The 23,952-nt window shown below is 40.5% G+C and overlaps 1 pseudogene across 1 annotated transcript in view; it reads right to left on the minus strand.

The window, feature by feature from the left end:
* Positions 1–21,270, minus strand: part of LOC308611062 (ferritin light chain-like) — a 61,639-nt pseudogene extending 40,369 nt beyond the window's left edge. Inside the window, exon 1 of the transcript in view lies at positions 21,221–21,270. The product of the transcript in view is annotated as a ferritin light chain-like (transcript). The remainder of the gene's footprint in view (positions 1–21,220) is intronic.
* Positions 21,271–23,952: the final 2,682 nt, after the last annotated feature.

Genomic DNA, 23,952 nt, shown 5'->3' on the forward strand with positions numbered 1-23,952 from the left:
TTTACAGTGGAGAAATCTGAGACACGACCTCAGCCAGGTTATCAAGGTCAACATCAACAGGCAAATCACATTGATAGCATGTACCCTTGATAAGATGTTATTAAAAAGGCACTTTATCTGGTTGTCCTCCCAATAAACCATAATCCCAGTCTTACCGTGAGAAAAGCATTGGACAGTTTACATTAGTGAGGTATGCTACAAAACACTTGATCACTGCTCCTCAAAACCGTCAAGGTTGGGGCTTCCCTGGTGGCGCAGTGGTTGAGAGTCCGCCTGCCAATGCAGGGGACACGGGTTCGAGCCCTGGCCTGGGAAGATCCCACATGCCAGGGAGCAACTAAGCCCGTGAACCACAAATACTGAGTCCATATGCTGCAACTACGGAGGCCCACGCGCCTACAGCCCGTGCTCCACAATGAGAGAGGCCACTGCAATGAGAGGCCGGCGCGCTGCAACGAAGAGTAACCCCCGCTCTCCGCAACTAGAGAAAGCCCGCACGTAGCAACAAACACCCAACACAGCCAAAAATAAATAAATTAAATAAATACATTTAAAAAAGAAACTGTCAAGGTTATCAAAAACAAGAAAAGCCTGAGAAACTACCACAGCCCAGAGGAGCCTAAGGGGGCTTGATAACTAAATGTAATGTGGTGTCCTGGATGGAAGCCTGAAATGGAATTAAGGACACTAGGCAAAAGCCAAGGAAATCTGAATAAAGTACAGACTCTGGTTAATATTATTGTATTAATATTGGCTCATTAATTGTAAAAAAGGTACCACACTGGTGTACGGTGTCAATAATCGAGGAAATTGGGAATGAGATATATAAGAACTCTGTATTATCCCCTTAATTTTTCTGTATATCTAAAACCATTCTAAAATAGATATAGTCTATTAGATAAAACAAAAAAGGTAATGATGATTTGATTGTAACATCAGACTAGTGATACTTTGAGATATCTATAAAAACTGCCTTAGGAAATTGTCTGTGGTATCTGCTGGGGATATAGTCACAGGTACTCCTAATATTATTGTGGTTTGTTGTCTGCATTTAGATTTAAAGGACATGCTAAATACTAAATTGCAGCTAGAGGTTAGTGAAATTAAAGATGTAATATTCCCATCCAGATTCCACATACACTTTGATACATATTAAGAATCCCCTGCTCTTTGGTGAGGTCTAATTTTATGAAAGTGAAACTCAGAGAGATGAATTAGGTTGTTCCAGCTTTTTAAAAGCCCGCATTCTAGGGTCAAGAATTCTTACTGAGCCTTGTTGAAACTGTTTGCTACACTACCTCCTAATTTTGGAACTGCTAAACAGAGAGTTGGGAACTCTTCCTAGATTAAAAGTACTGCCTTGGCCTTGTGCAATTATACTGTTTAGGTTGCTGGACAAATCCAAGGATAAAACTGGCCTGGACCTAGTGATGGGCAATTCCAAAAGCAAGCTGAATGTGAGAAGTTCACTCACAGAGAACCCTAGGGTCAAAAAGCCTCTCTACTTGGGAATGGCTGAACACCGGGAAAATAAGCCCTGGTTCAGCTGTAAAGAGAGCACATCCTTGGCCTTTTTTTCCCCCTTAAGTCCGGAAACTGATGATCTGGTCAGCTTAGGAGAGGGAGGAAGGGAAGGAGGGAGGGAGGAAAATGAGAGAGAGAGAGAAACCTGTTAATAGCTGGTGCCAATTTAAAGAGAAGGAAAGGGTTTATTATATACGTATATGCTAATATTATTCCTAAAGCCAATTCTGATAAATCCTTCGGGAAAGAAAGAGATGCAGCCACCTGTTAATGTGGCTTCAGCTTCTTTGTGTCCAAATGTTACAGCTGTCACCAGACCAGCCATTCCACTTGGGGCGGGGCCAGGGGGTTAGAGGGGGAACATCTGTCCACTAAGGACACTACTGAACAGCAACAAAATCTTGGGGCGACCCCTCTCTCTTTCCTCGAGTGCTTTCGCTAGCCGGTCCTACTTCCCCACTCCTTTGGGAGTTTCCTGTTCCATTACGTAGGCAAGAGGGCGAGAGGTCCCAGCTTTCCTAACTGTGAGTGGTTTGGCTGGGTGTGTACGTGCGAGTAACTGTGTGTGTGTGTGTATATGTGTGTGTGTGTGTGTGTGTTGAGGGAAAGTGGAGCTTGCTACAGGGGCTTGGAAAAACTAGTCGCCAATTTAAAATATTTTCGGAGTGTTTGAATGATATCTTCAAAGCTAATCCCACTCTCAAATTCAGCGAAATGAACAATACAGATAAGGAAGATGAAGAGGGTGGAAAACCCACACAGCGGAATGGAGCTGTGCATGCCGCGGGAGTGACAGGGGAGCGCTCAGAGGTAAGGCGCTCTGCAGAGAAAGTCACTCTGGCTCTTCTCTCTCGGTCCACCAGCCGGCGACGCTTCTTCTGTAAAAGCATTCCTAGAAAATAACCCTACAACCGGGAAGGGTAGCGATCTTTGAGCGCAGTTTCCAGGAGCCGGTCCCCGCAGCAGGAAGAGGCCCCTCTCCCCCCGCGGCTGGCGCGGAATGTGGCGATCCGGCCCGGCGCGGGGGATGACTTCCTGCGGCCGGAGCTCGGCGGCGGAAGCGGCGGGAGCAGCTGCTGCAGCTGGCAGGTGGGGTGGGGGCCGGCCGAACTGACCAAGCACAGACCCGGCGCGGCGGCACTGCGGCCCCGGGGCAGCCGGCGCGGGGACATGCGCTGATTCGATCCCTCCGGAGAAGGTAAGCAGCCCGGCTATTATTAGCCTCGGCCACACTAATGGGGTTTGTAATACAGAGGGAAGAAGGGGAATATCCCTGCCGCCTTCTGCAATGGGAAAAGGAGCAGCAACTGGAATTGAATTATCAATCAGCCAAGTGCTTGAGATTATTGGAGGAGCGGTGTTAGTGGGCAAACAAAGAAGGCGGTCAGCCTCTGTAATCTTAAGATAATCAACCATTGCTGTGCCACACTCGCTTAGATATTGAAGAGGATTCAGAATGTAAAATAATTTGAGTTGCACTTTTACGTTGCTACCTTCAACCTTCGCTTGGTTATTTTTGGTTTGCGAGCAGCAGGTTCTTGTCAGCAGCCTGGAGAAGTAATCGGAAATCTTCCCTCTTCTTTTGCCTTCCTCAGTCTTCTCCCCTTCCAGTTATTAGAATGGGTCTGCACATTTCAACGTCAAACACCCACTTCAATACTGAACCTTTAGAAAGAATCTCCAATTAGAGGAGAAACTTACCTCCTGGAGTTCAGCTTGGGTTGAGCAGCACTTGTCCCCACTTCTCCCTTCATTTACCATCTTCTCTTGTCAATCATTTCATGGATTCCCCCACCCCCCACCCCGGGGATGCTGTGCTCATTAACAAGCCAGCTCTTGTCAGCTCCTGTCCACCACCTCTGTTCCGTGACTGATTTTTCAAGGACCCAGAAAGGGCATTGCCTTATACCATGTTTGGACTATTATCTGTGTCCTTCCCCAAAATGCATGGCATGAAAAATCCTTTAAACTCAGTACCAACATGGTTTCAGATAACTCCCTTCATTGTAGTCACTGCAGCTACCAGATGGGTTTCGAGGACAGCAGGATCTGTTGGGGTGTGAGAAAGAGGGCTATACCTACATATTTTGCTCCACGTGCATAAGAATAGGTGGAAGTAGAAATGCAAATGTCAGTCTGTCCCGTTTTTCTTGAAGCTTTTTTAGTCCAGCTAGGTTGTGAGACACCTAGCTGGGTAGGGTATGGGGCAAGTCCTCCTGCAAAAGCAAGCAGTGTGTTTGTCCTAGGATTCCCCCAATAACCTCAAAAGAGTTTCCAGAGAGGCTTTTCCCACAGGCAGTCAGAAAGCCAGGGGAGGTGGCCAAGGTAAACCTCAGGTTATTTGGGCATCCTCAAGTTAGTCTCCCCTTTTAGGGGTTCTGACCTAGGATTTCCCCACAAACGCTTTGCTGCTGAGCTCAAGTGCCCATTCTTGTTGCCACCTAGGGATGTACAATTGAATGATATTCTGTGAAATAGTGAAGATTGCTATGGTGGGGATTACAAATGTGCCACTTCACCAACAGAGAACAGTTGCAATAAGCCAGACTGTGTGGTGTCTGTGTGCCAATATTCCATTTAAGAAGAGATTTGTTATCTTTAAATCTGAAATTAAAGAGACAGTTTGACTCAAAAGGCCATGGATTTTATTTTAACAAATTAAAATAGGAGATCAATGAAAAAGAGGTCCAGGGTTTATAGCTAACCTTCTTTTTTATATATTGCTTTAGAACAAGATACTGGTTCTGAAAAATCATGTTACTTCTATTATATATTGTTATTGTTTTTCTGATTACAAATTCTCTATTTATAAATACACTTTGGAAAGATTTGAGTTGGTTTCTTTGTCTCTATCTTCAGTATATGAGGCAGAAGGAGTGGAGGGGGGTGGGCAAATCCCACTCCAAGTGGCCCACTCAGAGAATTGTTCCCCGGACCATGCAAACCTCTGGACCGATATTGTTTTGGCTGGTTGTTATTATTATCTTTAAATGTGGTTTGGGTTTGAAATATTAAATTTTCAATATTCTAAAATTTTGACTCAGGCACACCAACTAGAAGAGAGAACAAAGAACAATAATAGCAAAACTATTTTCCACCTTTCTTTTTTTCTTCCCCCAATGTATTTATTTATTTATTTATTTTTATTAGTTTCTGCTTTATAACAAAGTGAATCAGTCATACATATACATCTGTTCCCACATCCCTTCCCTCATGCATCTCCCTCCCTCCCACCCTCCCCTTCCCACCCCTCCAGGCGGTCACAAAGCACCGAGCTGATCTCCCTGTGCTCTGCGGCTGCTTCCCTCTATCTATCTACCTTACGTTTGGTAGTGTACATATGTCCATGCCTCTCTTTCGCTTTGTCACAGCTTAGCCTTCCCCCTCCCCATATCCTCAAGTCCATTCTCAAGTAGGTCTGTGTCTTTATTCCCGTTTTACCCCTAGGTTCTTCATGACATTTGTTTTTTAATTCTGTATATATGTGTTAGCATACGGTATTTGTCTTTCTCTTTCTGACTTACTTCACTCTGTATGACAGACTCTAGGTCTATCCACCTCATTACAAATAGCTCAGTTTCGTTTCTTTTTATGGCTGAGTAATATTCCATTGTATATATGTGCCACATCTTCTTTATCCATTCATCCGATGATGGACACTTAGGTTGTTTCCATCTCCGGGCTATTGTGAATAGAGCTGCAATGAACATTTTGGTACATGTCTCTTTTTGAATTATGGTTTTCTCAGGGTATATGCCTAGTAGTGGGATTGCTGGCTCATATGGTACTTCTATTTTTAGTTTTTTGAGGAACCTCCGTACTGTTCTCCATAGTGGCTGTACCAATTCACATTCCCACCAGCAGTGCAAGAGTGTTCCCTTTTCTCCACACCCTCTCCAGCATTTATTGTTTCTAGATTTCTTGATGATGGCCATTCTGACTGGTGTGAGATGATATCTCATTGTAGTTTTGATTTGCATTTCTCTAATGATTAATGATCTTGAGCATTCTTTCATGTGTTTGTTGGCAGTCTGTATATCTTCTTTGGAGAAATGCCTATTGAAGTCTTCTGCCCATTTTTGGATTGGGTTGTTTGTTTTTTTGCTATTGAGCTGCATGAGCTGTTTATAAATTTCGGAGATTAATCCTTTGTCAGTTGCTTCATTTGCAAATATTTTCTCCCATTCTGAGGGTTGTCTTTTGGTCTTGTTTATGGTTTCCTTTGCTGTGCAAAAGCTTTGAAGTTCCATTAGGTCCCATTTGTTTATCTTTGTTTTTATTTCCATTTCTCTAGGAGGTGGGTCCAAAAGGATCTTGCTGTGATTGATGTCATAGAGTGTTCTACCTATGTTTTCCTCTAAGAGTTTGATAGTTTCTGGCCTTACATTTAAGTCTTTAATCCATTTTGAGCTTATTTTTGTGTATGGTGTTAGGGAATGATCTAATCTCAAACTTTTACATGTCCCTGTCCAGTTTTCCCAGCACCACTTATTGAAGAGGCTGTCCTTTCTCCACTGTACATTCCTGACTCCTTTATCAAAGATAAGTTGGCCATATGTGCGTGGGTTTATCTCTGGGCTTTCTATCCTGATCCACTGATCTATCTTTCTGTTTTTATGCCAGTACCACACTGTCTTGATTACTGTAGCTTTGTAGTATAGTCTGAAGTCAGGGAGCCTGATTCCTCCAGCTCCGTTTTTCGTTCTCAAGATTGCTTTGGCTATTCGTGGTCTTTTGTTTTTCCAAACAAATTGTGAAATTTTTTGTTCTAGTTCTGTGAAAAATGCCAGTGGGAGTTTGATAGGGATTGCATTGAATCTGTAGATTGCTTTGGGTAGTAGAGTCATTTTCACAATATTGATTCTTCCAATCCAGGAGCATGGTATATCTCTCCATCTATTTGTATCATCTTTAATTTCTTTCATCAGTGTCTTATAATTTTCTGCATACAGGTCTTTTGTCTCCTTAGGTAGGTTTATTCCTAGATATTTTATTCTTTTTGTTGCAGTGGTAAATGGGAGTGTTTTCTTGATTTCATTTTCAGATTTTTCATCATTAGTGTACAGGAATGCCAGAGATTTCTGTGCATTAATTTTGTATCCTGCTACTTTACCAAATTCATTGATTAGCTCTAGTAGTTTTTCGGTAGCATCTTTAGGATTCTCTATGTATAGTATCATGTCATCTGCAAACAGTGACAGCTTTACTTCTTCTTTTCCAATTTCGATTCCTTTTATTTCCTTTTCTTCTCTGATTGCTGTGGCTAAAACTTCCAAAACTAAGTTGAATAAGAGTGGTGAGAGTGGGCAGCCTGGTCTTGTTCCCGATCTTAGTGGAAATGGTTTCAGTTTTTCACCATTGAGGACAATGTTGGCTGTGGGTTTGTCATATATGGCCTTTATTATGTTGAGGAAAGTTCCCTCTATGCCTACTTTCTGCAGGGTTTTTATCATAAATGGGTGTTGAATTTTGTCGAAAGCTTTCTCTGCATCTATTGAGATGATCATATGGTTTTTCTCCTTCAACTTGTTAATATGGTGTATCACATTGATTGATTTGCATATATTGAAGAATCCTTGCATTCCTGGAATAAACCCCACTTGATCATGGTGTATGATCATTTTGATGTGCTGTTGGATTCTGTTTGCTAGTATTTTGTTGAGGATTTTTGCATCTATGTTCATCAGTGATATTGGCCTGTAGTTATCTTTCTTTGTGACATCCTTGCCTGGTTTTGGTATCAAGGTGATGGTGGCCTCGTAGAATGAGTTTGGGAGTGTTCCTTCCTCTGATATTGTTTGGAAGAGTTTGAGAAGGATGGGTGTTAGCTCTTCTCTAAATGTTTGATAGAATTCGCCTGTGAAGCCATCTGGTCCTGGGCTTTTGTTTGATGGAAGATTTTTAATCACAGTTTCAATTTCAGTGCTTGTGATTGGTCTATTCATATTTTCTATTTCTTCCTGAGTCAGTCTTGGCAGGTTGTGCATTTCTAAGAATTTGTCCATTTCTTCCAGGTTGTCCATTTTATGGGCATAGAGTTGCTTGTAGTAATCTCTCATGATCTTTTGTATTTCTGCAGTGTCAGTTGTTACTTCTCCTTCTTCATTTCTAATTCTATTGATTTGAGTCTTCTCCCTTCTTTTCTTGATGAGTCTGGCTAATGGTTTGTCAATTTTGTTTATCTTCTCAAAGAACCAGCTTTTAGTTTGGTTGATCTTTGCTATCGTTTCCTTCATTTATTTCTGATCTGATCTTTATGATTTCTTTCCTTCTGCTAACTTTGGGGGTTTTTTGTTCTTCTTTCTCTAATTGCTTTAGGTGCAGGGTCAGGTTGTTTACTCGAAATGTTTCCTGTTTCTTAAGGTGGGATTGTATTGCTATAAACTTCCCCCTTAGAACTGCTTTTGCTGCGTCCCACTGGTTTTGGGTCGTCATGTCTCCATTGTCATTTGTTTCTAGGTATTTTTTTATTTCCTCTTTGATTTCTTCAGTGATCACTTCGTTATTGAATAGTGTATTGTTTAGCCTCCATGTGTTTGTATTTTTTACAGCTCTTTTCCTGTAATTGATGTCTAGTCTCATAGCATTGTGGTCTGAAAAGATACTTGATACAATTTCAATTTTCTTAAATTTACCGAGGCTTGATTTGTGACCCAAGATATGATCTATCCTGGAGAATGTTCCATGAGCACTTGAGAAAAATGTGTATTCTGTTGTTTTTGGATGGAATGTCCTATAAATATCAACTAAGTCCATCTTGTTTAATGTATCATTTCAAGCTTGTGTTTCCTTATTTATTTTCATTTTGGATGATCTGTCCATTGGTGAAAGTGGGGTGTTAAAGTCCCCTACTATGATTGTGTTACTGTCGATTTCCCCTTTTATGGCTGTTAGTATTTGCCTTATGTATTGAGGTGCTCCTATGTTGGGTGCATAACTATTTACAATTGTTATATCTTCTTCTTGGATCGATCCCTTTATCGTTATGTAGTGTCCTTCTTTGTCTCTTCTAATAGTCTTTATTTTAAAGTCTATTTTGTCTGATATAAGAATTGCTACTCCAGCTTTCTTTTGATTTCCATTTGCATGGAATATCTTTTTCCATCCCCTTACTTTCAATCTGTAAGTGTCTCTAGGTCTGAAGTGGGTCTCTTGTAGACAGCATATATATGGGTCTTGTTTTTGTATCCATTCAGCCACTCTGTGTCTTTTGGTGGGAGCATTTAGTCCGTTTACATTTAAGGTATTTATTGATATGTATGTTCCTAATCCCATTTCCTAAATTGCTTTGGGTTCGTTATTGTAGGTATATTCCTTCTGTTGTGTTTCTTGCCTAGAGAAGTTCCTTTAGCATTTGTTGTAAAGCTGGTTTGGTGGTGCTGAACTCTCTCAGCTTTTGCTTGTCTGTAAAGTTTTTAATTTCTCCATCAAATCTGAATGAGATCCTTGCTGGGTAGAGTAATCTTGGTTGCAGGTTTCTCTCCTTCATCACTTTAATTATGTCCTGCCACTCCCTTCTGGCTTGTAGAGTTTCTGCTGAGAGATCAGCTGTTAACCTGATGGGGATTCCCTTGTGTGTTATTTGTTGCTTTTCCCTTGCTGCTTTTAATATGATTTCTTTGTGTTTAATTTTTGACAGTTTGATTAATATGTGTCTTGGTGTATTTCTCCTTGGATTTATTCTGTATGGGACTCTCTGTGCCTCCTGGACTTGATTCACTATTTCCTTTCCCATATTAGGGAAGTTTTCAACTATAATCTCTTCAAATCTTTTCTCAGTCCCTTTCTTTTTCTCTTCTTCTTCTGGAACCCCTATAATTCGAATGTTGGTGCGTTTAATGTTGTCCCAGAGGTCTCTGAGACTGTCCTCTGTTCTTTTCATTCTTTTTTCTTTATTTTGCTCTGCATCAGTTATTTCCACTATTTTATCTTCCACCTCACTTATCCGTTCTTCTGCCTCAGTTATTCTGCTATTGATCCCATCTAGAGTATTTTTCATTTCATTTATTGTGTTTTTAATCGATGCTTGATTCATCTTTAGTTCTTCTAGGTCCCTGTTAACTGTTTCTTGCATTTTGTCTATTCTATTTCCAAGATTATGGATCTTGGAAATAGAATCTTGGATCAGCTTTACCATCATTATTCTGAATTCTTTTTCAGGTAGACTGCCTATTACCTCTTCATTTGTTAGGTCTGGTAGGTTTTTATCTTGCTCCTTCACCTGCTGTGTGTTTTTCTGTCTTCTCATTTTGCTTATCTTACTGTGTTTGGGGTCTCCTTTTTGCAGGCTGCAGATTCGTAGTTCCCGTTGTTTTTGGTGTCTGTCCCCAGTGGCTAAGGTTGTTTCAGTAGGTTGTGTAGGCTTCCTGGTGGGGGGGACTAATGCCTGTGTTCTGGTGGTTGAGGCTCGATCTTGTCTTTCTGGTGGACAGGTCCACGTCTGGTGGTGTGTTTTGGGGTGCCTGTGGCCTTATTATGTTTTTAGGCAGCCTCTCTGTTAATGGGTGGGGTTGTGTTCCTGCCTTGCTAGTTGCTTGGCATAGGGTGACCAGCACTGTAGCTTGCTCGTCGTTGACTGAAGCTGGGTGCTGGTGTTGAGATGGAGATCTCTGGGAGAGTTTTGCTGCTTGATATTATGTGGAGCTGGGAGGTCTCTTGTGGACCCGTGTCCTGAAGTTGGCTCTCCCACTTCAGAGGCACAGCACTGACTCCTGGCTGCAGCACCAAGAGCCTTTCATCCACCCGGCTCAGAATAACAGGGAGAAAAAGTAGAAAGAAAGAATTAGTAGAAGAAAGAAAGAGAGAGGGAAAGAAAGGAAGAAGGGAAGAAAGGAAGGAAGGAAGGAAGAAAGAGAGAAAGGAGGGAGGCAGGAAGGATGGAAAGAAAGAAAGGAGGGAGGGAGGGAGTGAGGAATGAAAGTAAAAGGAAGAGTGAATGGAAGAAGGGAGGGAGGGAGGAAGGAAGGAACGAAAGAAAGAAAGACAGGAGGGAGAGAGGGATGAAGGAAAGAAAAAGAAAGTGGAAAGAAGAAGGGTGGGAGGGAGGAAAGAAAAAGAAAGAAAGAAAGGAGGAGCCGAGGGAGGGAGGGAGGAAGGGAAGGTAGGAAAAAAAGAGCAGGTAAAGTAAAATAGAATAAAATATGAAATATAGTAGCGTTATTAAAATTAAAAAGTAATTATTGAAAAAAAAACGGCCCGATAGAACCCTGGGACATATGGTGGAAGCTAAGCTATACAGAGAGAATCTTACACAGAAGATTACACATACACATTCACAAAAAGAGAGCAGGGGGAAAAATCAAAAATCTTGCTCTCCAAGTCCACCTCCTCAATTTGGGATAATTCGTTGTAAAAAAAGGAAAAGGGCGAGAAGTCTGAAATCTTGCTCTCTAAGTCCACCTCCTTAATTTGGGATAATTCGTTGTAAAAAGAGGAAAAGGGGGGAAAGTCTTAAATGTTGTCCTCAAATTCCACTTCCTAAATTTGGGATGATTCGCTGTCCATTCATGCACTCCACAGACACAGGGCACATCAAATGGACCGTGGAGCTTTAATCCGCTGCCTCCGAGGCTGCACAGAGAGATTTCCCTGTCTCTGCTCTGTTCTCACAGCTCCCGGGTCTCAGCCTTGGACCTGGCCCCGCCTCTGCGCGTAGGTCGCCGGAGGGCGTCCGTTCTTCACTCAGACAGGACGGGTTTAAAGGAGCCACTGATTCGGGGGCTCTGGCTCACTCCGGCAGAGGGGAGGGAGGGGCGCGCAGTGTGGGGCGGGCCTGCGGCGGCAGAGGCCGCCGTGACGTTGCAGCAGCCCGTGGCGCTCCGTGCGCTTTCCCGGGAAAGCCGTCCCCGGATCCTGGGACCCCGGCAGTGGCGGGGTGCACAGGCCCCCCGGAAGGCGGGGCGGACAGTGACCCGCGCTCGCACACAGGCCCGGCGGCGGTGGCGGCGGCGGCGGCGGCGGCAGTAGCCCCAGCATCTCACGCCCGTCTCCGAGGTCCGCGCCTTACCCGCGGCTCGCGCCTGTCTCCGGCGCTTCCCCAAGCAGCCTTCTTAATGCCCTCTCCTCGTGCACCAGGAAACAAAAGGGAAAAAAGTCTCTTGCCTCTTCGGCAGCTCCAGACCCTTTCCCCGGACTCCCTCCGGGCTAGCCGTGGTGCACTAACCCCTTCAGGCTCTCGTCCTTTCGCCAGCCCCAGTCCACTCCCTGCGCTCCGACTGAAAGCCAATACCCGAGCCTCAGCTCCCAGCCCCGCCCGCCCCGGCGGCCAAGCAGACAAGCCTCTCGGGCTGGTGTGTGCCTGAGGGCACCGATCCTCTGTGCCGGAATCTCTCCGCTTTGCCCTCCACAACCCTGTTGCTGTGCTCTCCTCCGCTACTCCTAAGCTTTCCCCCTCCGCCACCTGCAGTCTCCGCCCGCGAAGGGGCTTGTAGTGTGTGGAAACCTTTCCTCCTTCACGGCTCCCTCCCACTGGTGCAGGTCCCGTCCCTATCCTATTGTCTCTGTTTATTCTTTTTTTCTTTTGCCCTACCCAGGTATGTGGGGAGTTTCTTGCCTTTTGGGGGTCTGAGGTCTTCTGTCAGCGTTCAGTAGGTGTTCTGTAGGAGTTGTTCCACGTGTAGATGAATTTCTGATGTATCTGTGGGGAGGAAGGTGATCTCCGCGTCTTACTCTTCCGCCATCTTCCTCCGAAATCGGATTTTCCACCTTTCTTACCTAATTGTAAAATATTTAATTATATGAATAATTATTCTGAATAATAGGTGAAAAACATATTAAAATAATAATTCATTTTTTTGAAAGTAGCCCAAGGTTTATGAAATACAGGTTAGTGCAATTGATCTTAAGTACAGTAAAAATTTCTGTAATTTTGAAAGGTGTTTTTATGTTGAGTATTAGTACATGAAAATATGCTAATGATGGTTAGAAATTGAAATGTCTGTTACTTGGTTTCTGAAGAAACTGAGTTCTTTGGCAAGAAATGGGTCAGGATTAGGCGACTGGAGCCGCCAAAGCCGGCATCATACCTGCCAGTGATTTTATAGGTGAGATGAATGCATTAAGTTATGGATTAGGGTTGGAGAAGCCTTCTGGGGAAGAAAGAAAACAAGATAGAAAATAGAATTTGTTATTTTAGTGCAACTAAGATAATTAAATTTAAGGTATTTCTGAATTTGGACTTCGTTATATTTAAACAATTTCTGAGGAAAGTTTCTAAATTCAAAGCCCTAGGTAGAAATAGTTGTATGATTTCCTAACCGAAATTAATTTATGACTCTATTTCCTTTGTTAAAAACGTTTCCCAGAGAAAGGAAAAATTAATTGCCCCGTGTTAAGGAGGAGTAATACCAAATAGAAGGATGTATTCTATTAGTTGCTAAATGAACTGTAGGAACTTTTTTGTAGATATGACAAGATAGAATTGAAATCAATCTGTTGCTTTCCAATCACGTAAAAAAAAACATTTAGTCTGGTGGGTGGTCAGTGTTATCAGTAATTTAAGACTTGAGTACCCACTTAGGATTCACAAAGTTGCCCTCTCTTTACAAAAGGCATTTTCTGGTGCTGCTTTACTGCCATTAGCTACAATTGAAGTAGACTTATCCTGAGATTTTGAAAAACAGAAAAAGAAATAGTAGGATTCATAAGGCTTTGCCTCCACTGAGAATAGGTAGAAAAAGTGCTATTTTGAAAGTTATCAATGGCCTCTTAATTGCCAGATTTCTGCGCTGTTTCAACCTGCTCTTTATGTCTTTATTTTTAAGTTCTCTTCTAAGTTCTTTTTTAAAAATTTTACTGCTTAGTGTTTTATTCACTAAAATAGCATTTTTAATTGAAGTATAGTTGATGTGTAATATTATATAAGTTACAGGTGTAAAATATAGTGACTCACAATTCTTAAAGGTTATACTCCATTTATAGTTATAAAATATTGGCTATATTTTCTGTGCTATGCAGTATATCCTTATAGCTCATTTTATAATAATAGTTTGTACCTCCTAGTCTCCTATCCCTATATTGTTCTTTTTTTAATTAAATACTTGTGTTCAAAAGTATTATTAATAAGTAATACATAAAGAGATATCTCTTTATCTAGTTTCTCACTAATCCCCTTAAATTACCTCATGACCAGCCTAGAACAAGTGCTGTTTATTTCTAGTTTGTGCCTCATGATATCACGACTATATGTCTTCATTTGTTCCTTTCACTCACCCTGCTACACGTTGAAACCTTGCTCACAGCATACACTGCCTCTTCCATGAACCCTTCCCCATACCCACCTTCCTTCTCATTTCAGATGTGTTTCTCCCTTGTCTAAACGCCTGTGGCACTTTCTATTTTGGTCTATCCTTTAGTTTGAACATGATTTGCTGTTGTAAAATAACCCTAGGGAGCAGAGTCTTTGACTAACAACTTTTTATTACCTGAAACTCATAATACAGTGCCTAGCTATGTATATGCAAAGTAGATGTTCAGCAATTTGATTTTAGTGAAGAAATTAGCTATTATTTTCCAGGGGTGTATATCCACCTACTCAAATATCCAAGTTAGGCTCTAAATAGTGTGTGCAGGTACATTTTAGTTTAAAATCCCTATATAATAATATAGTGAAAGTACATTCAAACAGTTATATTCAACAAAAGTTATTGTGAGCTTACATGCCCTTAAGTGGATATTGGCTCATCCGTATCAAAAAGCATAGTAAGCATTACAAAAGAAAACTTTAAAGAAGACATTGTACCAGCTTTCAGTATGCTTTCATTCTACTGAAAACAAGTAAGCAGGGGAAGATGTCTTGCATAAATAAGTACTAGTCTTAAAGCGCTCTGCTAGGTACTTTCATCTATGGTGTATAATTTCATCCTTCTACTATATGCTAATTTTACACTGAGACTCAGAGATCTTACCTAAATGGCAGAGATTCTTTCCACATTCACATGCTGTTCTTTGAAGTGTTAACGAGTGAAGGAAAACTATAAAAACATAATCAGAGTAGTTTAAAATGGTTTTGTGGTCAGGCTTTCCAGTGCTTTTTAAACTTTTGGGTCTTAACATCCCCTTTAATAATTCACTAAAGGCTATGCGTCCACTCCCCAAGTACATACACAACACACACACATAGAATTTTGCCTGTAATTGCAGGTGTTCGCGGACCTAATAAAGCCCTCCTTTGCAAATGCTTTAAGGACATCTACGCTGGGCTCAGTTTTTCTTTTTGCTTGTTCTATGCTTAATATTTATTTTTGTACCTATTAAAATTAAACAAATTGTTATCTGTTATAGATTGAGATATAAACCTAAGCAGCTTCGTACTTTACAACTTTTCTTTTTGCATTTTTGTATTCTGTCCTTCTCTCTCACACAAACACACAAATTTATATAAATGAGATCAAATAATACTTTTCTGTGAAGAGAATGCTTAGAATTTATTCTTAATGATTTTTCTATATATCACACCTCAGTGTTAGCTGTAGTCATCATGTTGTACATTATGTCCATAGTATGTATTTATCTTACAATTGGAAGCTTGTACCTTTGACCATCTTCCTCCAATTTCCCCTCCCCTGACCCTCTGTCTCCTGTAACCACAGGTCTGATCTCCTTTTCTATGACTGTTTTCTTTTTTTTTAGGTTCCACATATAAGTGAGATCATATAGTGTTTGCCTTTCTTTCTCTGACTTATTTAACTTAGCATAAACCCTTCAAGGTCCATTTCTGTTGTCTCAAATGGTAGCATTTCTTTGTTTTCTTACAGATGAATAATATTTGAGTGTGTGTGTGTGTGTGTATACATATAATATGTATATATCTATAAATATATAAAACAACCTCTTTACCCATTTGTCCATCAATGGGCACTTAGATTGTTTCCATGTCTTGGCTATTATAAATAATGCTGCTATGAACATGGGGGTGCAGATATCTTTTTGAGTTAGTGTTTTCATTTTCTTTGGATATATTCCCAGAAGTGGAGTTGCTAGATATATGTAGTTCTAGTCTTAATTTTTGAGGATCCTCCATACTGTTTTCCATACTGGCTTTACCAATCTACAATCCCACCAACAGCACAAGGCTTCCCTTTTCTCCACATCCTCACGAGCATTTGTTATCTCTTGACATTTTTGAGGATGACTGTTCTAACAGGTGTGAGGTAATATCTCAATGTGGTTTTAATGTGCATTTCCCTAATGACTAGTGGTATTGAGCATCTTTTCATGTACCTGTTGGCTTTTCGTGTGTCTTCTTTGGAAGAATGTCTATTTGGGTCCTTTGCTCATTTTTTTAATTGGGTAATTTTTTTTTGCTATTGATTTGTATGAATTTTTAATTTATTTTGGATATTAACCCTTATCAGATATATGGTTTACAAATATGTTTTTCGCATTCTATAGGTTGTCTTTTCAATCACTTTGTTGATTTGTTTTTGTTTTTGTTTGCTGTGCAGAAGCTTTTTAGTTTGATGTAGTTCCATTTGTTTATTTTTTATTTTGTCGTTTGTGTTTTCAGTGTCATATCCAAAAAGTCATTACCAAACCCATGTAATGAGCTTTATTCCTATGTTTTCTTCTGGCAGTTGCATAGTTTCAGGTCTTACATTTGAGTCTTTAATCCAATTCAAGTTAGTTTTGTGAGTGGTATAAGATATTGGTCCAATTTCATTCTTTTACATGTGAATATCCAATTATCCCAGGGTTCCCTTGTATGTAACTTCTCTCTTTTCTCTTGCTGGTCTTAAAATTCTTTCTTTGTTTTTGACTTTTGATGATTTAATTGCAATGTGTCTCAGAGTAGCCCTATTTGAGTTCAACCTATTTGGGCTTGTTTGGACTTCATGGATATGGATGTCCATTTCTCATCCTAGGTTTGGGAAAGTTTCATCCATTATTGCTTTAAATATACTTTTTTTCCCTTTCTCTCTCTCTTTTCTTCTTCTGGAATTCCCATACATGAACATTGTTTACTTTATTGTGTCCCATAATTTCCATAGGCTTTCTTCACTCTTTTTATTCTTTTCCTTTTTGTTCCTTTCACTGGGTAATTTCTAAAGTCCTGTCCTCCAGTTTGCTGATTCTTTCTTCTGCATGGTCGAATCTACCTTTGAAACTTTCTATTGAATTCTTCAGTTCAGTTATTGTATTTTTAAAATCTAGTGTTCCTGTTTCTTTGATGTTGCTATTTCCTTGTCAAACTCCTTGTCTTGTTCATGCATTGTTTTCCTAATTTCACTTAGCTGTCTGTGCTTTCTTGTAGTTCACTAAACTTCCTTAGGAGGATTATTCTGAATTCTTTGACAGTTCATAGATATTCTTTTTTTTTTTTTGCGGTGCGTGGGCCTCTCACTGTTGTGTCCTCTCCCGTTGCGAAGCACAGGCTCCGGACGTGCAGGCTCAGCAGCCATGGCTCATGGGCCCAGCCCGCTCTGCGGCATGTGGGATCCTCCCGGACCGGGGCACGAACCCGCATCCCCTGCATCGGCAGGCGGACTCTCAACCCCTGCGCCACCAGGGAAGCCCAGATCTTCATTTTTTTTTTTTAGGGTCAGTTATTGGAGTTTTATTACTTTCCTTTGGTGGTGTCCTATTTGCCTAATTTTTGTGATCCTTGATTCCTTACATTGGTATCTGCATATCTGAATAATTGGGCTCTTCCTCCAGACTTAACTGGGTATTATATTCAGTAGTAGTAGTACATGGGGCTATGAATTAGTTTCCTGGCAGAGAATCAGAGCTTGTATAGGACCTGGCTCTGGACAGGACCCAGAGCCTGTATAGTTCATTGTTTGGGAACCCAAATCAGGCCAGAGTGTGCACTTAATTCCCTGGTCAGGTGAGGGCACTGGTTTTGCCCTGCAGAAGGGGGAGGCCACAGGCTGTGCTGTCTGTTCAAGTGCCACTGTATCTAGGGCTGTTTAATGGGCTGTACAGCTTCCCATGTTCTCTGGTTAGGGTCCCCCGTTGGACGTGCTGAAGGCTGTATTCAGTGATGAGTAGGGCTATGAATTAGATTTCCTGCCTGGGTGCAGCAGGAGAAGCAGCTCTAAAGCCAGTAAAGCTCTTTGTTGTCTTAACTCAAGCTGATCCACACTCCACGTTCTGTGGCTGAACAAGGCCACTGGCTTTGCTTTGCAGACTATCAGCTCTGTCTACCCTTCTCTAGGCTTGAGCACTGCTTGGCCGCACAGTTTCTAGGAGTTGTCACCAATCCTTCTAGTCAGATGGGCCAGGAAGACACTCTCCCAGCAGATGGGATGGGGCTAGTCCCAGTTCCTTTGCCTGGGTGGGATGAGGAGGGACCAGTCCAGGCGACTCTTAATTTCTCAAACAGACTCCCCAGTTGGGAGGAGCTGGGAGCTCCTCTCAGCCTTGGATATGAATTAATCTCCCTGCCTGTGCATGGTACAGGATCCCTCCACACCTGATACTGGCTCTGCTTTGTACCAGAGCCAGTGATGAGCTCTGGCTGCCTGCCTCTTGGCTGGAGCACGACTGGGCCAAATAGCTTCCAGGATTTATTGCCAGCCCTTTTGGTCAGATGGCCAGAAGACACTCTCCACAGTGAGTGGGCTGTGACTCTGCTCTTTCCCTGGGTATGGGCAAACCAGGTTCAAGGGCCAGATGCGTATCAGGTGGATCTGTACCCTGCTGAATTCCCCGGTTGTAGTGTCCCACCAACCTGGCTCTGTAGATAAGCAAAGGTGCCAGTTGTGATCACTACTTGGGCACTGCAGGTATGAATTCCATCGGTCACAATCCATGTGCTGGCTGTTGCATGCCCCTTCCCCCTTCATCACAGTCCAACTTTTAGTGGTCAAACCCTGCAGATTCCCCTGCAATCCCAGTGGAGCAGATTAGAGCAGTGGCTCCCACAAAGCAACCCCAATGCTAGTGGTGGTGCTTGCTGTCCCCCAGTTCTCTTCCCCTACTGGAGGAACCAGAGGTTCAGGGGACACCTCACCCATGGTGCTCCACTGGCTTGGGGGAGGGGCAGTGTGGTCAAGCTCCTTTTCTCACCCTTCTAATGCAGTCTGTCTTGGTCTCTGTGGTGCACGGGGGTGCTTCAGCCTCACCTCCATGTTCTAGGATTCTCTCAAATAGTGTCCTGTTTCCAAATAATTGTTAGTTGTTCCTCCTGTGGGGGACGTGGAGCCAGGAATGACCTTGGTGATGTCACCCCACTCTGGGCTTACTTTGACAATATGTGTGTCCTTTATAGCCCAGACATTTCTGGTACTTGAAATGAGGCTCTCCTTTTATTGTTCTCCCTGCTTTAGGACCTAAAGTGGGAGCTCTTCATTAGCACTGGCACAAAGGCTGCTGAGATGACTAGGAAGCAAGTGCCAAGGAGGATCGTGAATCAAAGAACCTTGATTCATGGAAAAGGAATCCCAGAAGGAGCTCTAAACGTTACACATTCCAAAGGATTTATTCAGGGTTTTCCAATCAAAATCATTTTTACAAAAAAGAAACAGTTCTCAGACTTCGAGTAGTATACTGCCAAGTATGTGGAAGAACATTGCCAGCAGTTGAGTGGTGTGGTCTGCTTTGAAATATATTCAGTTTGCTTAGGATGGACATATGTCTACTTCAAAGTTACTATTTCTTTCTAGTAATGCTGTCTACAGTACTATATTTGCTTTTGGCAAGTTAAGAAAACAATGACATCCCTCCCAGGTTCTAAAACAATTACCAGCATAAAAATACATTAAACTTTTTAGCTGATACTTAAGGAAACCAGTACTAGCTAGCATTCCTACTGATGCTAGTATTCAAAGAGAGGCGTGACAAAACCATTAATCTAGAAAACACCAGGTTGGAAAGATGGAGAGAAAGAACTCAAGAGGACTACTTAAGCTGTTGCTTTCTTTACACGTCTCCAAATATGATAATAACCATATAAGCTCCTAAAATAAGTGCAATTTTATGCAAACTTCATAGTATGCCTAGTATGAGGTAAATTTTTACTTTATTTTATAGTATATTTTTATTTTTTATTTTGGTAAAATGTCCCATAATGTAAAATTTACCATTTTAACCATTTTTAAGTGTATCATTTATTGGTATTAAGTACATTCACAATGTTGAGCAACCATTACCATTATCCATTTTAAGACCTTTCTTGTTATCCCAAACAGAAACTGTACGCACTAAACAATAACCCCTTATTTCTCCCCTCCCCTTAGCCTCTGGTTAACTCTATTCTATTTTCTGGGTTTATAATTTGCCTATTCTAACTACCTCATATAAGTGGAATCATATAATAGTTGTCCTTTTGTGTCTGGCTTCTTTCACTTAACATAATGTTTTCAAAGTTTATCCATGTTATAGCATGTAGCAGCATTTCATTCCTTTTTAAAGCCATACAATGTATAGTGATTTTTAGTTGCAAAACACTTTTAGTACATTGTGTTTCTATTATATTAATGATATCTAGCATATATCACTACCATATTACCTTTAGTAGATGCCCAGTAATGTGTACTATGAGTGAGCCATAATTTCATTCAGTCAAAACCCATTGATAAACATTTATTAAGTTCCAGACAGTTTTATGATTTCAAGAAATGTGGTAATGGACATAGAGGTTCATGTCTTTATGTCCTGGAGCTTTTACTTTCGATGGAAGAATTCTTGGAGTGGCATGGAATGGTATTGTTGGGTCAGAGATTATGCAGAAATATTTATCATTTGAATACATACATTGACTATAAAAACCATCAACTTCTTCAACAGATAATATTCCTGTATTTTATGTAACCATTTATGACTATCTTAAAAATGAATGCAAGTAATGTAAGGGAATCCACTTAATGTGATTTGAGCAAGGAAACATTCTCACTTTTTTCATTTCTAGTTCATGGAAGAAAATTCCTATACACAAGTATTGAAATATTTCAAGTCTCTGGATCACACATTTCATCATTTCAAAAATATTACAGAGTATATCACGGATGTCAGTCAAGTCTTGTAACAGCAGTGTAGAAAACTAGTAACATTTATAGCTAGTTTGTTTTTAAGCTTCAGCAATGGATCAATTCTATCCAGCCTAATCTGTAATTTTAATTAGATTAATTTTTAAAATAAAAAAGATTAATTTTTAATTTAAAAGTATTTTTAGTTCATATTTATGTACCTGCATTATGGTAAATCTTTTATTTTGTTGTTTTTTTTCTTAGTTTCTCTTCAGAGTATCTTTTAAAATTTATTTTTAAACAGAATAATTAAAGCCCAAAGATGAGAATGTCTCATTTAAGATAAACTAAAGAACGTTGGAATAGCTGAAGTACGAACACAATTGGCACAACTTTTCACCACCCTCCTTAGAAGAAGACTGTTTTGATTTGCATGGTCCAAGAAAGGAGAAACAGATAACTTGCTGGGGATTGCATCCTGCTTTACTTAAGTTAGACATTAACAGGCTAAAAGGGCAAGGATGAAGCAACATGTTTATAACATATTTTTGAAAAGCTACTTAAAGGTGAAGGCTGGCAAGAACACAGACAGACACACCCTAGACATTACACTACAATATTTTAAGGTATGCCTTTTCTTTGGTTGATAGGGATGGAGGGACCTATTAATAAACATTTCTCCTATTTACTTTTGTCTTTATTGCTGTCTAATCAAACCCTCATTAAAAAACAGACATAAAACAAATAAGCATTCTGACTTTTGCCTGAATAAGCAACAACAAGCTCACATCTTAAACAATGGACTGCAGTGGCTATGAGACTGAGGATCCTTGGCCATTGCAACAGTAGCAGCAACACAACCTGCTTTGTTCCTTCTGTTGTATACTGCAGAATCTGAGTAAATAGAGAGAAGTCAGTGATACCTTTAGTGCCATTTCTTACACTCCTCTCCATGATCTTTCACACTCAGGTTCTCTGGTCATCTCAATGTAGTGAAAAACCACCAGGATGTTAATACCCTCTATCCATTCACAAAACTTAATGCTTCTGAGACTTGCAGAAATAATGTTGAATCTGAATTGGTGGTACCCAATAGAGTCACTAAGAATAATCCGTCAGACTCACCAAATCCAAATTCAGATTTAAAGGCCATCAAATTTTAAAGATAATGAAGATTTTAAGATTTCCATATTTATTATATATGGTCATATGTAAAAATTTAGAAAAGTAAAATTACATGTATAGGTTTTTAATTATAAGCTATGTTCACTGGAGAATTAATGCATTTTTAAAAGGATTCATTCTGAAAAGATTACATTAGCACTTTTTTTAAACGACTACCCTCAAAAATAAATTGTGACAAATCACTGCTCACCCAAGTTTATGTCTCATCTCAAGGAAGTGAGTTGTTCTTGGGGAAATTGCTTTCATCTAATTTGTGCTTTCCTGCAGTGGATCAAGCTGAAATGAAATGGGGCTGACATTCTTAACTATTATTACGCGCCCACATTTACCGGAATTACCTAATGATCAGTACCGAGGAGTTTTATAATAAATAAATATGTATGTACTGAGAGTCTCCACTGATAAAAGTTAGTTGAGACATGGCTGGTGATCCCATAGAAGAGATATCTAGCTTATATTTCTTACATCATCTCCATAGTAGAAAGCAATCCAGGATTGCAAAGCAAGGCATGAGACAGTAGCATTTGGTGTATTTTATAAATGTTTAGATTTCTAGGGAGCTTATTGGTATTACATATTGTGGTAAGCACTCAAATGTAAACTGTTACTTTAAAATAGTAAAATATCAAGACCATAAAAATTCCTGCAACTTAAATGGTCAGTTTGGTATTTGGCTTTATGATAGGCATCTGCAAGATATTTATTAAACAACCAAATGAACCAATACCATTTAATTTTGAAAACTGCCTTCCTAATACAAAAGAATTGGTATTCTACACAAGTTCCTTGTGATTATTTTTGTAGGTGTGGTGGGAATGAATTATGGATGGCACTACCCTTTCTCCTGTTTCTTGTCTGAGGTTTTGGTAGGGTGGAAATTAGAGATGATGGACCTTAAAGTTTGAGCAGTTCAAGACACTCAACCAGTAAGTCAGAAAGAGAAAGACAAATACCGTATGCTAACACATATACATGGAATCTAAGAAAAAAAAATAGGTCATGAAGAACCTAGGGGTAAGATGGGAATAAAGACACAGACCTACTAGAGAATGGACTTGAGGATATGGGGAGGGGGAAGGGTAAGCTGTGACAAAGTGAGAGAGTGGCATGGACATATATACACTACCAAACGTAAAATAGATAGCTAGTGGGAAGCAGCCACATAGCACAGGGAGATCAGCTCCGTGCTTTGTGACCACCTAGAGGGGTGGGAAAAGGAGGGTGGGAGGGAGGGAGACGCAAGAGGGAAGAGATATGGGAACATATGTATATGTATAACTGATTGACTTTGTTATAAAGCAGAAACTAACACACCATTGTAAAGCAATTGTATTCCAATAAAGATGAAAAAACAAAAAGCAGTGAGTAGAATTCAAATAAGTAATAGTAGATATAAAAATAATAAAAAAGAAATTTTGGCAAAAAAAAAAAAGACACTCAACCAAGCACAATCCATTTACCCAGGACAAGAAAACATATGACATTACTCTTCTTTTTTCAACCACCATGGATTTGAACTTTTAGAAAATTGAAAATGCAAGATACAGATTTTATTTATTTTCTTAAGTAATTTATTTATTTCTGACAGCGTTGGTTCTTTGTTGCCGTGCCTGGGCTTTGTCTAGTTGCTGGGAGTGGGGACTACTCTTCGTTGTGGCGCACGGGCCTCTCATTGCGGTGGCTTCTCTTGTTGCACAGCACGGGCTCTAGGGCATGCCAGCTTCAGTAGTTGCAGCGCATGGGCTCAGTAGTTGTGGCTCGCGGGCTCTAGAGCGCAGGCTCAGTTGTTGTGGCCCATGGGCTTAGTTGCTTTGTGGCATGTGGGATCTTCCCAGACCAGGGTTCGAACCTGTGTCTCCTGCATTGGCAGGTGGATTCTTAACTGCAGCACCACCAGGGAAGCCCAAGATACACATTTTAATAAGAAAATATGAGTCAACAGTTCTCTTATCTCTGTGTCTTTTTCTATCTCATTGATTGTGAAGAATACAATCATAGAGAAAGCAAAATCTACATCAGTTGAAAATTTTTTCCACCTGCATGCATGTTATAGTGGATGTGTAACATCTTCACAGGGTTTGTGAAATCACTATTTCACCACAGAAATTAAATATGACACTAAAGTGATCTGACACTAATTAGTCCATTGAATAAGGGGAGGAGGATCGGCATCTTGGTCATCGTTTAGAAGAAAAAAAAATCATTAACCTGTTAGGCAAAATACTTGTCTTTAAATTATCCCTTAATAAATATAATAGAAAATGAAATAAAATGGCAGTACGGTGTTATGAAAGGAAAGCAATTGGGTGATCTCAAAGTGAGTGAGTATAAAAAT

The sequence above is a fragment of the Mesoplodon bidens genome (genome assembly GCF_964165515.1).
Source record: "Mesoplodon bidens genome assembly, contig: HAP1_SCAFFOLD_500, whole genome shotgun sequence".
NCBI lineage: Eukaryota > Metazoa > Chordata > Mammalia > Artiodactyla > Ziphiidae > Mesoplodon > Mesoplodon bidens.